Source organism: Parus major, chromosome 6, assembly GCF_001522545.3.
Source record: "Parus major isolate Abel chromosome 6, Parus_major1.1, whole genome shotgun sequence".
Classification (NCBI taxonomy): Eukaryota; Metazoa; Chordata; class Aves; order Passeriformes; family Paridae; genus Parus; species Parus major.
The window spans coordinates 20,051,646-20,059,205 of NC_031775.1; the positions used below are offsets into that span (position 1 = coordinate 20,051,646).

At 37.4% G+C, this 7,560-nt stretch overlaps 1 protein-coding gene and 1 long non-coding RNA gene across 2 annotated transcripts in view; one reads left to right on the top strand and one right to left on the bottom strand.

The window, feature by feature from the left end:
* Nucleotides 1–64: 64 nt before the first annotated feature.
* ENTPD1 (ectonucleoside triphosphate diphosphohydrolase 1) overlaps nucleotides 65–7,560 on the top strand; it is a 43,337-nt gene continuing 35,841 nt past the window's right edge. The window contains exon 1 of the mRNA XM_015633328.3: nucleotides 65–1,251. The gene's annotated coding sequence lies outside the window, so the exon portion shown is untranslated. The remainder of the gene's footprint in view (nucleotides 1,252–7,560) is intronic.
* The window catches only part of LOC107206907, a 4,433-nt gene continuing 3,834 nt past the window's right edge, over nucleotides 6,962–7,560 (bottom strand). The window contains exon 3 of the long non-coding RNA XR_004498089.1: nucleotides 6,962–7,207. This is a non-coding gene — a long non-coding RNA (uncharacterized LOC107206907). The remainder of the gene's footprint in view (nucleotides 7,208–7,560) is intronic.

Sequence of the window (7,560 nt, forward strand, 5' to 3'; positions counted from 1 at the left end):
AGAGGAGAGGAGAGGAGAGGAGAGGAGAGGAGAGGAGAGGAGAGGAGAGGAGAGGACTTAAAAGAGAGAAACTGATAGATGGGGGAAGGGTGCAAAGGAAAGTGAAACATTAAAAAAAATTGAAGAAAAAATCTTGCTGAGGCAGAAGCTGAAAGATGGGAATGGGAACTATGCAAGAAAAAATACTAACAGGCTGAGATTGGCAGTGTTTGTGTTTGTACATGCTCATGCAGCCCACCCAGGCCCCCACCCCCTCCTGAAATTCCAGGAGCTTGAATTTTAAACTGAAGGTTACTCTGGGAAAATGCATTTTCCTATTTCATACTGCTAGACAGGCCTGTGTCACAGCGGTAGGTATTGCTTTTCCCTGAATTCCAGACTGTTCTTTGAAACAGAATATAAAAAAAATAGTAATAATGAAAAGCACTCCGAGCAAAAGAGAAGCAGAATAGATCGGGGCTAATCTGCCAGCACTCAGAGGAAAAAACATTTTTCCCTGCCACAAAGAACCCTATTGTTCCCATGTTAAGTATTTAATTTTGCCTGCATTTAAACCAAGCTGTCTTAAATTCTGTTTTCTTAAGATGGGGAAGCATGTGCCAGTTACTGCAGCAGTCTTCAGTGGCTCCAGGGAGAAGCTGACCTCTGTGATTTCCAGGACTGGTCAATTTTTCTCAGCCTGCCTAAATTGATTTTTGGTAGAGGAGAGTGTGACCTGCCCTTTAAGGCTGGGAAATCTCACCACCTCTTCAGATTGTAAGAATTAGAGCTACATCAAGGAAAGAAGCCTATGAGAAATCTGAGCATTTTGGGAAATGTTGGATATAATGACTGTTACCCACATATGTCCTTCTGGTAAATCTTATTAATGAACCTTCAGCTTTGTCACTGTGATGAAACTCAGATTTTCATTTGTTCTGAGCTGGAAATTTTTGTGTGCATTCCTCACGTAGCTAACAAAAGTCAGTATCACTATGCAGTGCATTTCCCTGGTAGGGTGTCAAGTCAGGGAGCGTCTCTTTCAATATTAGAAGAATTTCTCCTTTATTTAGCAGAAATGAGGATGCTATTAATATAAGCAAGCTGTTATTAACAGATAGTTACTCACACAGTACTTTCAATTATTTTCTCCTACAGTCACATTCCCTCACACTGGTTACCCAGAGAGGAGATGGAGAGGGTTGTCATGCTGCTGTGTTTGCTCGGGCACTTTGGCGAGTTCCCAGAGAAGAAATGAAGAGAGGAGCATTGGTGGGTCTGTCACTACACAAACATTTTTAACAGGACCAAATAATGTGATTGTTGTTGCCATAACACTCCTGCACAGCACTTCTGCCTGTGGCTACAGCCTGAGGACTTTTAATTTATGAGGAGCATAAAAAAAACCCATGGCACCCAGAGAAATTACTTCAGTTGTCTTCAAGTTTAGGTCACCACTTGAAATTTCTGCTCTCTATATTGCAAATTATTTAAAGCAGTGAATGTTGTCTTGAAAGCAGGTGAAAAAATTCTGTTTTTATTGAGCCAAGCTCAGTTTGTAAGGATGGTGTGCTTAAAATTCTCATACATCTTCACATATCTGTGTAATTTCTTTGATCATATGGAGTAAAAATTTGTGGGGAGAAAATTGTTCCAGAGTAATACAGTTTAAATGTATTGTAGTTTAGACCATAAGAGGATAAAACATCTGAAATCTCCAAAGTGTACTGACTTGGTATATTTTTACGCTGTGTGGTATTATTGCTTGGAGAAGTTCCTTGATGCTAAAAATAATCATTTCTAACACTGTTTTCTGTCTCCAAGGTTACTAAATCTTTTAAACCTGAACATAATTAAGTTTATACCTACAAAATATATTTTTAGCCTGTTAGATTTTCTGTGATGCAATGTTTTAGTAGATGCAGCTGAGTTAGAGGAAGTCTGCTCAAAAGGAGAGAGAACAGTAGAAGTGAAATCAGTAGTTTCTACAGGCAGTTGCTCTTTCTGTGGCTTTTTGCAAGAGTACAAAAATTTTACTTAATGATTCACAGGTCTTCAAAGACCAACAACCAGTTTAGAGAAAGAAACTCCATGTAAACCCTTAAGAAATTTGAAATCCATATTAAGATGTAGAAATATGACATTGTCTTATGGGTTTCAAACTTATCGGTTTGAATAGTTCATTCACTGGATTCACTTTTTTTGTACTATTTTCTTGACCCAGTGTCTTTTAAGAAGTAGACTGAAAATGAAAAAAAGTTAATTGAACAGATGTACCTGTTAGTTCAGATAATTTCAGAGGGCTAAAAACGTCTTTTTTTTTTCTTCTTTTTCGGCATGCTGTATTTTAATGTCTAAGTAAGTAATGGATTGGTGACATGAACACCTGCTGAAAGCCTGTGATCCACACAACAGAACCTCTCTCCTGAAAGCCTGACAGCCATCCTGCAGAGTATTGAAAGGAATATCTGCTCACAAATGACAGCCTTTGATTATCCATTCCTCCCAGGGCCTTGCCAGGGAGCTCTGGCACAGAATCCTTTCCCAAGCCAGGCTGGTCCTGCTGCAGCTCCACCATCCTTCCCCACCTGAGTGTCACACAAGGCTCTACACCACTTTTTGCTTCTTTAATGCAGGTACAATGCATACAATGAAATCTCTGCTGGAAAAATCAGCAGGAGAATCTCAGTGGGTGTGCAAATCCTTTTTCCAAGAGTGGCAAGCACACCTGGGAAAGGATAGCACCTTACAAATAGGATTTTGTCTGCAAATGAGAAGGATTTCAGAGCCTGCTAATTTGGAACTGAGATAAGGTATCTCATTTGTGATGGGAAAAATAAAACAAAACCAAAAAAAAAAAGCCAAACCACTGTGCCAAGAAAGTGCATTGTGCAAAATCCTGGGAGATCTGACAGTTTCCTTGGAAAAGAAACTTTTGTGCAGGAATTCCTTAAAAAGGCAGTCAGGCATATTTGTCTAGTCCTTCATGAATCTTTAGAGTTGGGAATATTTTTCAGACCTAAATTTTTCCTTTGTAGGAAAAGGTATCATAGGTATTCCTGTGAATACCTATTCATATCATTTGGTTCCCTTTGTAACTTTCTTTTTTCCAAAGGATGCTTGGGAGGAATACTGGCATAACTCTTCCACACATACTAAAATAATGCTGAAAAATACTGAAATTTCCTGCTGTAGGAAATAGCTTACTAAATGGAGAGTTGGATTAATAGAATTTATTTTATTGGTGCTGTCAGACAGGTCGGAGATTTGAAGAGTTAATGATTTAACAACAGAGTGAGAGAAACAGGGATATTTAACTTAAGAAAAAATGTTTTCAACTTGAAAAGGCTCAGCCATCTGATGATGCTGAGAGATGTAGAAAGGCTATTTCTAGAACCAAGATTGTTGGACAAGAATACACTTACACATTTAAGTAGGTGAAGACGCTGCTGAGTTTATATGGGGAAAATACTGACAATACAAATGACAGTTTGAACTGGATGCCAAGTTGGAGATGTGTTCATGAGAAAAGTGGATGAAGGATGCTTCCTGCATGCTGAATGATTAAAGCACACATTTTGGTACACAGAACAGCTCAAGGAGAAAATGTGCTTTGAAGCGATCTGGGTATATTTAGTAAGGAGGCAGATCTGCGAGTACGACACAGTGTTGTAGTTAATAACTTGTAGTCAGTGGTGGAAAAAGGGAAAACCACTAAGGGAAATAGAAAGATTGAGAAGCTATTTATATCAGGAAGTCAATATATATGGATTTATGGATCTCAAACCAATCCTCCTTTATAAATACATGCAAAATTACTGCATTTCTTCAAGTCTCTCAATTTAGAATTAAGCATGAAGCTTGACACAACTGGAACTGGCTGATCTTAATCTTTTTCCCAAAATGTTTAAATCAGTGCAAAGACTAAAAAATAGATAATTGTTTGCTTTAAACATATAGCTACTTATTTTTTTCAGCTAATTCAAAGACAATTGAAATGGGATAAAGGATTTATATAGAATAAAAGTACTAAAACCTGTGGAAGTAAGAAATATCAATCACAAGTGAATTTGAGATTACTATTTCCTAAAATTTAGGACTTCTTTGAAGTCTCCTTTCTCTGTCTCTTGAAGACCAAAATTAAGGAGCAGGAAACTTCTCAGAGACTAAATAAAGATGACCACACTGAAATGCATGTAAAATGATGTCATGTAAAATGTACATAAACCCACAGGGAGAAAAATCTGGCAGTGAGAATCCAAAAGCAAGTGTGAAAATCCAAGAGCTCGCATCTCTATAGATAGTTCTCCATGGTGCCCATGGACTTGCCTGAGCATGGCATGGACACACAGTGAAGCGAGGTGGGATGTAAAGAGGGCAGCAGGTTTTTACAGTTGTGAAGATTTTGATAAAGGATAGTAAATAAGCAATTTCATTATCTTCCAAAGCAAAGTTTACATCTGAGGCTTTCTTAGAAGGGAGAACATTTTATGCTTCTAGAAGACAGGAAAGCAGGTGGGTGATTTGTCATGGGTTTATTTATGGCTGTGGTTAACAAACAAATGCAAATCAGAGATGATTGGGGGGTTTAAGATCTCTCCCTTTTTGCCACTGTGTTCAGATAGTCCTTCCAGATAGACACAGTCAAATTCTCTTCTGCTATTGAGTGACATCTGATGGACAATGCACCAACATACTGCTACTGGTTTCTTCTGTGGATGCTCACTTAATAAAGACCAAATCACTTAACAGAGGGTGAGTGGGCAGTCAAGCTGAATTCAGACATTTAAAAAGCATTTATTTTAAAGTTATTCTTATTCATTTTACGTATGTTTTCCACGTTATGTCTACTTTTATTCTTTTGAAGAAATACTAAGATTGAGTGACAATCTGGTCTAAATATGTACAGTTCTTTTTTTGGAAATATCTGCTTTGAGATGGTTTGTATATTTGTTTTTGCCTTAGCTACCAAGGTGCTGCATGATAAATTCAGATTTAACAAAACAAAAATTAACTTTGGTCACAAAAACACTGAGAGGATCTGGTAATAAAATGGTCTCCTTTCTTCAGTCTTAAGGCAGCAGTTATTCAATGTCCATATGCATGCTGCTAATTCACATTTTCTAATTTTCTGTCTTTAACTTACCAAGTTTGGGAGGTACCCTGCATGTTTGATGGGGCAACTCACTCTCTTCCCTTATTAATTCATGATATAGTTAGTACTTATTGTTCTGATACTCCCTATTGGGTTGGGTTTTTTCTTGTTATATACTCTTAGAGCTTTGAGGATATTTTTTCTCTGTTTTCCTTCAGTTTTTCTTTCTTCTACTATCAGTACCTTTTCATAAAGCTCAACTATTTCTTTTCATAGAGCTCCTTTCTCTTCTAGATATTGGTGGCCTCATAATATTTAACGTCAGACTAAAGGTGTTATTAGTTGCTCCCATGGGCTTCCTACCCTGGGAGCATTGGAATGTTGGAAAGTTTTGCTTCAGTGAGCCATTACTAGGGATTGTCTGCTGCTCCTGTCAAATAAAATAGCAGGAAGATACAAAGAGATGTAAACTGTAAGAATAAAAGCTTAAAATACTTGAAAATACCACTAGTACTTGTGTATTTGCTAAAAACCAATAATAATAACCATGCCTAGCTCTGTTTGCCATTGCTTGGAAGAAAAAACAAGAGCTTTGTTGCCAGCAGGGGAGGAGCCATGTCCTAGATAAATACAGTGACTCCTGATCTGAGCAGCAGATTTTGGGGGCAGGATGTTGCTTATGATGTGGGAGTGTGGCAGTTTTGTTAAAACTACCAAGCAAAATTAAGACTCTGTAAATTTGGTTTATCATATTTACAGCTGACATGGGAAAAGTACAGAGTGCATGAAATAACCTGAGCAGAAAGAGCAACTGGTGTTTTGTTAACCACCAGTTAATGAGAAATATTCATTAACAATAATATGTTATTGTTAATGAGCAATAACATGTTTCTTTTCAGGACATACTTTTTACACTAAGTCATAGATCATATAAAGACTAATTGTTTTTACTTTTAGTATGTTAATTTGTCTTTGTAAAGTTAAATAAAGTTAGTAATATCTTTAATGATATTACGAGACTCATATTGAAAATATGTTGGATCTATAGAATAAGGCACTGCAAGCATGTTAAAGAGCTTCACCTAGTAGATAATTTGCTAATGAATATGTAAATTAGGTGGGCAATTTAAGGTGTTAGAAAGTAAGACTTCAGTACTGCTCCTTTCAAATCACATGTCAGTGCCATCATTCATATTGAGGCTGAGCATGGGAAGTTGTCTGCATGTTTTGATGAAGTTCTGTGAATTTTTAACAAAAAGAGTGTTAACTTATTTCATTTATTTTAAAAAAGATACAATTTTTCTTCAATAGTTGAGACTGTATAGAAAAACAAACCTAGCAGAATAACTAGAAAATTGATTCACCTCTACCAAGACATTGGAAATTTTTTTGCCAGTTTCAAGGGGCATTGTTAATTCTGTGTTACCAGTTCTGTAGAGATCATACAAACACAGTTGAGCAGTTGCTCTGAAGATATCATCTGAGCACAATTATCCCTATATCACAAAAACAATAAACAGAGATAAGCAAATCTCCATGCAGGGATCAAACCCACAACCTTAGTGATTTTAGTACTGTGCTTTAAACAGCTGAGCTGAGCTAATCTCAAAGTGTTAAAGGTGATACACAAGTTTTGGGTCACAATGCCTGTGAATAGTGGTATAAAGACAGCATAGCGACCTTCTCTGAAAGGACAATTAAAAATATTTAAATCAAGACAAGGAAGCAAAATGATTGAAAGGAACTTAAATGCTTTTTATAGACAGTGCATTTCATAAGTTTAAGGCTAAAGAGCAATACTTGTTTGCAGCAAGATGAAGCTGAAGGTCATCTTGCCTTTTTACCTAAACACCAGAAGATTCTTTTTCTTTCCCAAGAATGGCATTCTTCAAAAGTGATGTTCAGTGCACTGAGATCCTGTATAGCTCATTGCTTGTTTGTCTGTTTCCTCAGGAGTCATCCAAGAGGTTTGCTTTACACAAAGGAAGTGTTTGAAGAATCTAAATTAAGCATTTGAACTTCAACTATTTAGAGGAACCCGGAGATGTGGGGAGGACTTGGCCTACTGTGTTGTGAAAACTGTCAAGTCTGAGGTGGTTGCAATGTGGGATGAGTGGGCCAAGGAGCTGGAAGCTGTAAAAAAAAAGAAAAAAAAAAAGTATCTAGCACCAGGAATGGTTTTGGTTATCTGTCTTTTTTTTAATGCCTGGCCCCTCTTCTCTGCCTTTCTTTCCAGAAAGAAGTTGTCCTAATCTCTTGGATTACTGTCCCTTTGCAGAACATTCTCTGGTCCCAAGCAGTTTAACACATTCACTGTTTTTCTGGTGACCTTTGTCATTTATGGTTTTAGAGACACTGGGTGTGAGGCCTCTGCACCTTTACTGTCCCTTTTCCCAGGGCTGATGCTGCTCAGCAGTGACATAAGCTGTTATACCACTGTTCACAGTTGACATAAGCTGTTACACCACTGTTCACAGGGGACATGA